Genomic DNA, 8,030 nt, shown 5'->3' with positions numbered 1-8,030 from the left:
CTGTTTGAAACATAGCGTTTACTTGCGAATTTCCGCTGAGCTGACCTGTCCTGCATTCCTGAATGGCCCACTCCACGGTACATATGCCACCTAGCCCAGACCTTTTTCTACTTTCCCAAAGCTCACAATTTCATGACTAACTGCCGTCCTCGCCTAACACATTATAAGAATCCAACTAGCAACACCTAACACATTATAAGACAATCCCTCAACATTTGAAAAGCTTGCCATCTCTGGTGTTTTGTGTTTTTTTAAGGAGGGCGCAGCTCACAGTGGCCCATGCAGGGATCGAACTAGCATCCTTGGTGTTATTAGCACCACATTCTAACCATTGAGCAAACCGGCCACCCGTGGTGTTGTTAGAGGTATAACTCCTGCCTGGACCTACCTCTTCCACTTGTGCCCATCCCTTCCTACCTCCTATGGATCTTGCTCCCTTTCCATTGGCCTTTTTCTTCCTCTCAAAACACCAGATCTTGAGATCCACTACCCTACAAACCACTGAGGGATGTCCTAGCTCCTTCCCTCTGCTGTTGGCTACCTTAGAGTAGCTGTGTCCCCCTACATCAACACCTAACCCCCTCTTTAAGTCTGTAATTTCACCTCTTTTTCTCTGCTGAACCAGCTCTTTAATGGTATTACCAAATCTAATAGCTTCCTCCCCTCCACCATCTTTACCCTTTCACTCCAGGTGCAGTTTACTCCCTTACCCTCGACATTCTCTTTCCTTGACCTCCATCCATAGCCTTGCTCTACCCTGTTTCTCTTATGACAGCTTCTTTCCCTTCATTGGGATTCTGGTGACTTATAGCTGTTAAATATGAGTGATACCCAAAATTTGGCCTTTAGCTTCCTATGTTTGGTCTCTCCAGAACCTCCAATTTCAACCTGTCTGCACAGACCTGTGTGTTTCCCAGCCTCCACCCTCAGTGGGCTCCACTGCCTTCCAAATTCCATATATCCTTACAATCTCCATTTTCACCTCTTTCCCTTCCAAGGTCCGCGTTTCATCTAATGATGTATTTGTTCTCTAGGCACGTAATGCTTACCAGGGCTGAGCAGGTAGTCAGTGAGTAAGGCTGCTGGAAATAAGTCAATAGGAAGTAGGGGACCAGATGACTTGGCAGACAAATTCAAGCATTTTCAAAACATTGTACAAGCCAAGCAAAACTTTTCTGCAGTCTACATCTGGTCCCTGAGCTGGCCAATTTGTCACATCAGACGTCCAAATCATGTCGGATCTCTGCTCAGCGGGCCTTGCCCACTCATCCTGTCCTTCAAATCTTTCTGCCACTTCAGAAAGGTAGACATTATTATGTTTTCCCTAAACATAAACTGCAGTGGAGTTGTTTTAACCCAAAAAACCCCAGAACAAAACCAAAGCTATGTTAGTCACACCCCTGAATTAAAATCATGAATTAAAGTAATTTTAGTTTTTATTATGCAAATCTAATAATAATGGTCTTTATAATGAGGGCTTATTGTACTAATAAGTGTAGTGACCACAGTTTTCATTAAAATTAACTCAAAAAGCAATAAAATAACAGTCAAACAGTTCATTAAACTTCATTTAAGAAAAGCTATATTAAATATAGTGTACAGTAATATATGAGTATTGTATAATTATGAAGCATCACTCCAGAGTCTCAATCCCATAAGAAGAGAAATGGCCAATTCCCTTATAAGTTTCAGTGCTGAAGTTTTTATGACAATGCAAGAGTCATTATTGGAAAAAAAAATTAGTTTTAATTTTCTTTACCAGGCAGAAATGAACAAAACAGCAAGATGTAAAGATTCAACACTCTATGGCTAATGTTACACAATAATACAATATTTTATAAACATCATGGCAATTACCCTAGTACCAGAGAAACTGGACAACTAAGTTGCATTTCATTCAAAAGTCTCATCACCAACTCAAAAACTTAGTCATACTATTTGACTATTTTCCTACAAAGAAAATAAGTTGGTCATTACAATTAAAATGAGGGTCGCTTATTTACCCAGCTTTAAGTTTCAAGGAGGGCAAGGACAGGGGCGGCCGGTTGGCTCAGTTGGTTAGAACACAGTGCTCATAACACCAAGGTTGCCGGTTTGATTCCAACATGGGCCACTGAGCTGCGCCCGCTCCCCCCCCCCCCCCCCGCCCCAAACTAGATTGAAAACAATGACTTGACTTGGAGCTGATGGATCCTGGAAAAACACACTGTTCCCCAATATTCCCCAGTAAAAATTTTTTTAAAAAGGGCAAGAACAATATGACACAGAAAGCCATGCTCCATTCACCTGGACAAATAATTGAGCACTTACTATGCACCTGTTTTAATGCTGATTGCTAAGCACACAATGGTAAACAAAGTAAGCTGGTGCTCTTCCTTTCAGGTGAATGAAAGAAACAATCACAATAGAGAAATTCTGAGAACTCTGATAGGGTAGTGCTCTATTATAACCTCTTCAGGTTAGAAGGGACCTTAAGAAAAGCATTTATATTTATCAACCACCAACCCATCGTCTGAATTCCTTGGATGACATCCCTGCGCATTATCTATTCAGAGTAGCAGCGTTACAGAAGGAAGTAGTTACTATTCAAAGGCCTGCATTCCAACTTTTCCGATATTGTATTTACCCTGAACTTTAAGAACTGACACCACCAAGCAAGACAATTCAAGGCCATTTACTCACCTGGTAGCAAAGCTCAACATTGTGTTCAGCCATTCAAATACTTTATTATAAAGATTTTTTTCTTTTAGTTTAATATCTTTCAGTTGTGTTTATTTCACCAAGAAATCTATCCATAATCTGATTTTTAGAACTGATAATCAAGGTAGAGGTTTGATTCTAAGATGACAGTTGCAGTGGACTTTTTAAAAACATAGATAACTCACACACAAGTACAAAAAGATTAGAAAAAAAGTAAATCTCGGGGCAGCCGGATGGCTCAGTTGGTTAAGGAGCGAGCTCTCAACAACGAGGTTGCTGGTTCCCCCATGGGATGGTGGGCTGCGCCCCCTGCAACTAAGATTGAAAACGGTGACTGGACTTGGAGCTGAGCTGTGCCCTCCACAACTAGATCGAAGGACAATGACTTGGAGCTGATGGGCCCTGGAGAAACATACTGTTCCCCAATATTCCCCAATAACATTAAAAAAAGAAAAAAAAGTAAATCTCCCTCCTTCCTTTGATCCCAGCCGTTCAACTCTCTTTGGAGAACAATCATCCTTTACCTGTTTCCTTTGTATTCTTCTGGTCTATGCATTTACAAACTTATGTGCAATATATCTTTTTATCATTCCAGTCAAATAGAAGCATACGATATATATTATTAGTATACTATATAAAAGTATACTATATATACTTTTCTTTGTCATTCACATTACAATAAGTCCTCACTTAATGTCATCCATAAGGTTCTGCGACTTTAAGCAAAAATGACATCTAACGAAACCTATTTTACCATAGGCTAATTGATATAAAAAAGAGTTTAAGTTCCAATGGAATCTCATCAACGTTACAATGAAAGGACATTGAACGAAATGACGTTATTTGAGGACCTGCTGTGTGCTGGAGACCTTCCCACATACAATACTTAGAATCCTCTCATTCTCTTAACTGCTGCAGAGTATTCTGTTACATGGAATGCGCCACACTTATTCAGCCAGTCTGTGATGACCATGTAGGTTGCTGTCCATCTTTAACCATTAGCAAAGTGCTACAGTGAATATCCTTGTACATAATAATTTAGCATGTGTGCAATATTATCTGTAGGCTAAGTACCTTACCTAGAAGTGGAATTGCTGGGTCAATAGGTTATGAACATTTTTAATGTTCATAGATCTTATCAAATTGCCTTCCAAAGCATTTACACACTCTTTAGCAATATCTGAGAGTGTTTTTTCTCCATATCCTTCTTGACATACTATGCTACCAAATTTTTGGATCTTTGCCAATCTGACAGTTACAAAATGTTAGCTTTCTATAATAGTAATTACAATCATCTCCTAACTCATCTCCCCATCTCCGTTTTCTAAACCATTCTGCATGCAGCTGCCAAATTAGTTTTCTTAAAGCATGTCACTCCTGGTCTAAAACCTGAGATCTAAAACCTGCTGGACTCTCTGGCCTGGAAGACAAGCTCCTCCACCATCTGCTTTCCGCCTACTGTCCCTACACCACGTTTTACTGTTTCATGCTCCAACTAGTCTGAACTAATACCCATTAATCAAACACACTGTATCAGTCAGGGAGCTGGCAGGAAACAGATGGCACACTCAAAGGGGATAATTTGAGAAGAGCTTAATACAGGAGCTATTTAAAAAGCTGTGGGCAGAGTTTAGGGAAAGCAATAAGAGATGGAGCAATATCTGTTATCACTCCTGGGGCAGAAGGGACAAAAGTGTCACCTGAACTCAGAAAGAGAGAGGACACTACCTGAGAGGATGCAAGCAGTCCACTGTGACTTGGCAGGGGAAGAGCACGGGATTTAAAAAAAAACCCCACTCTCTTCGGATGGTGCCTTCCATTGGCTGAACCCAGTTGGGAATTTTAGGGCAAGGAAGTCTATTGGTGCATCTTTATGGGTCAGCTCCCAGGCTACAAAGTAGGGTGGAGAAAAATAAAGACTGATTTTAGAGGGGCACATAGAAGATATTCAGTACAAACACCTTCTGTCATACTTCCTGGCCTTTTTTTCAAGCAGTTCCCACATAGTTGGAGTCCATGTGCACTAGCCAAAATTTTGCACATGCCACATGTCACCTCCTTTGGGAAGTCTTCTGGGATTTCCTTCAGTGTCTCTGAAAATGAAGCATGATATTTTGAGACGAGGAGAGCAAGAAAGAAAAGTGAATGAGCTAGTCTCTGAGGTCAAGTTGTTGCATTCTCCAGTCAGCATCATTTTTGAGGGAAAGAAAAAGATTTGGAGAAAGTGACAATTGTAGGCCCCTTCAGTTAACATTCATGTGATGGCAAAACTTCAGGTTGCATGTCAGCATGATTAGGCAGAGAGACTTGAGTATTACTATTACTTGAGTATGTCTCCAAATCAAGCAGTGATTTCAGCAAAGTCATGGTCTCTTTGGCAAAGTTTAAGAAAAGAGGAGACATCAAAGGAAAAACTTCTCAGAAAAGCCAAAGAATGACTCTACAGGAAAAGCACAGAGGAAGCGTCTAGTGCCAAATAAAAGTGTCAAAGACTTATATAAAAGTCATCTGTAATCTTTGAGGGGGAAGTGAAGGAAGGAGGAGAGGGGGAGGGGCATTCATATACTTCTCGTCAGTAACGGAAATTTCCAAGAAAGGTGACTGGGAATGTTGAATGACTTGAGCAGTGAGAATGCTTATGGACATTTACTGTGACATCTCACTAAGGCTGTGGTTTAAGAAACGTTAGTGAAACCAGCTTACACACAAAATCTCCCCCAAAAGATCATGGACAATTTAGTTTTTTGACTGCGTACATACTTACTTATGTTTGTTATATATTTGTATTTTATTTTGCTTCGTCTTTGGTATTTTGATGGTATTAAATGTGTTTCCTGCACTGGGAACTCAATTTATAACATTGCAACTTTAGGAAACATGGGTTAGACATGAAGTGGTTTGGCTTGTGACTGAAGGTAAGGAACCAGCTAACGTGTTCAGTCCAGTAGCGCCTACATGACCAGGATATGTCCCCAGGGGGCTTAATTCTTACCAGAAAATTTCTCCTAAAAGCACTTTCTATTATTTTAAGTGTAATAGAGGGGTCACTGACCACCCACCTCTCTTGGACTTTTAATTGTGCCCCCGCAGACTTTTAATGGCCGGTGTTTGGTGCCTGAGGGTTCTGAGTCCCAGCACTGTCCCAAGCCATATTGCTGTCCTCGCGTGGCAGGCAGAAAAGCCGAAGCAGCACCAACAGATGCTGGTGAGGAGTTGGTGAATAAATGAATACCTGGGCGCCCTCACCGCAGATGGGGTAACTCTCAGGTATGTTTCCTGCGGGATTTCCCCACTGGCGCAGTAGCATAGTCTTCCTGGTGCCTTCCTTCCTATGTCACTTGGTCACCTCCCTATTGGTGTTACCAAACTTCCCAAATTAACTACTTTTACTTGAATCCTTGTCTTAGGGCAGTATTTCTCAACGCTTTTTTTCATTATTGTCCTCTTAAGAAGCCTTTTTAGACATTTTCCCCCCTAATCGCTCCCCGCCTATGAAATTTTAAGACCACAGATATACTGTATATCTGTTTCTATGCTTCATTATTTATTATGTATATCTGTGCTTTATCCATAAAAATTAAGATTTTTTTGCTTTTTAAATGCTTATGTTAGAAAAGAAGAAAATCTAAAGATGAATGAGCGAAGTGACTAGCTTAAGAAGTTGGAAAAAGAACAGCAGAAGTGGAAGAAAGGAAAATATACAGATAAGAGTCAGAAGTAATGACATAAACACAATAGAGAGATAAAAAAAAACAAAAAAAACAAACCAGACATTCGAAAAGACTAATGAAACAAATCAACTTTGGCTCATTTGCCCAAGAAAAAAAGAGAGAAGGCAAATAAAAACAATAGAAGAAAGGGGACCTTACCATTAATGCTGTGGATATTAGAAAAATAATAAAGGGATACGATGAACAATTTTCTGCCAATAAATTTGAATACCTTAATTAAATGAATACATTTCTATGAAAATATAATGTACTACAAAATCAATAGAAAAACGGAAAGTTCTATAACTATTAAATAATTGAAACTTTCCCACAAAGAAAACATCAGCCCCAAATGGTTTTGACAGTAGATTCTATCAAATGTGTACAGAAGAAATCCAGAATATAGAAAAAGAAGGAATTTATACCAAATCATGTATGCGGTTAGCATAACATTGATACCCATGGACCTTCTGAGAAAGGAAAATGACAGGGCAATCGAACACAAATGTTTATGTGAAAATCCTAAACTTATATTAATAGACAATGTCCAGAAGTATATAAAAAGACAATATACCAGAGTTTATTCTAGAAAGACCAAACTAGTCTGACTTTAGGGAAAATGACTGATTTAATTGATCACATTAAGAGATTAAGGGAAAAATGCATATGATTATCTTCATAGAGGTGGAATAAGCCGTCTATAAAATTAACTTCTATTCATGAGAACACACTTTTGGCAAAGTAGAAATAGAAAGGAATTTCTTTAACTTGTTAAGGGCATCCGTTAAAACCTACAGCAACCATGAAACCTGCTGGTGAATCATTTAGAAGTAAAGCTCAAGATCAAAACAAGGGTCCCTGTATCATCATCTGTATTCAAATTGTTCTGAAGATCTTAGCTGTTGCAATAAGACTTAAAAGTAATTTTTAAATGATAAGAATTTTAAAGTGATGTAACAAAAGTTACTATTTGTGGATTGTATGATCATAGCATAAAAACTCCAAAATAATTTAGAAAGAAATCATTAGTGGTAAGAAGAGCTTTATGTTTTTATATATCAGTTATAAACAGCCAAGATATTCTGGATGAAAAAAAAAAGGTGTGTGTGTTGCCCTTTATCAGATATGAAGCTATTTAATTAACACAGTATGAGGGTAGCATAGTATGATAGGAATAAATAAAATGACTAATGGGACAGAATAAAGAACTCACAAACAGATCCAAGCATGTTTGGAAAACTGATTTCTGACCGGGCAGTGCCGACTATCGGGAAAAGGAGAGATGATTCAATAAATGGTATGCTGGCATTATTCATACGGAAGAAAAAGAAATCATATCCCTTCATCATATCACACACAAAAAATCTATTCTGGAAACATGAAAATCTTAACAAGAGAAAAACTATAAATCTTTTAGAAGGCAATGGAGGATAATATCTTTCCATGTATGGGGCAAGGAATAATTTCTTAAACAAGCATTAACCACGAGGAAAAGACTGGAAAGTTCTACAGTTAAGAACTTATATCAAGTTCTACTCTAAAGAACTTATGATCTTCAAGAGATGCCATAAAGAAAGTGAAAAGTCAAGTCACAAATTGGGAGAAAATAATCGTAACACA

Source organism: Rhinolophus sinicus, linkage group LG05, assembly GCF_036562045.2.
Source record: "Rhinolophus sinicus isolate RSC01 linkage group LG05, ASM3656204v1, whole genome shotgun sequence".
NCBI classification, from domain to species: domain Eukaryota; kingdom Metazoa; phylum Chordata; class Mammalia; order Chiroptera; family Rhinolophidae; genus Rhinolophus; species Rhinolophus sinicus.
Note: the sequence above shows the minus strand (reverse complement) of the source record.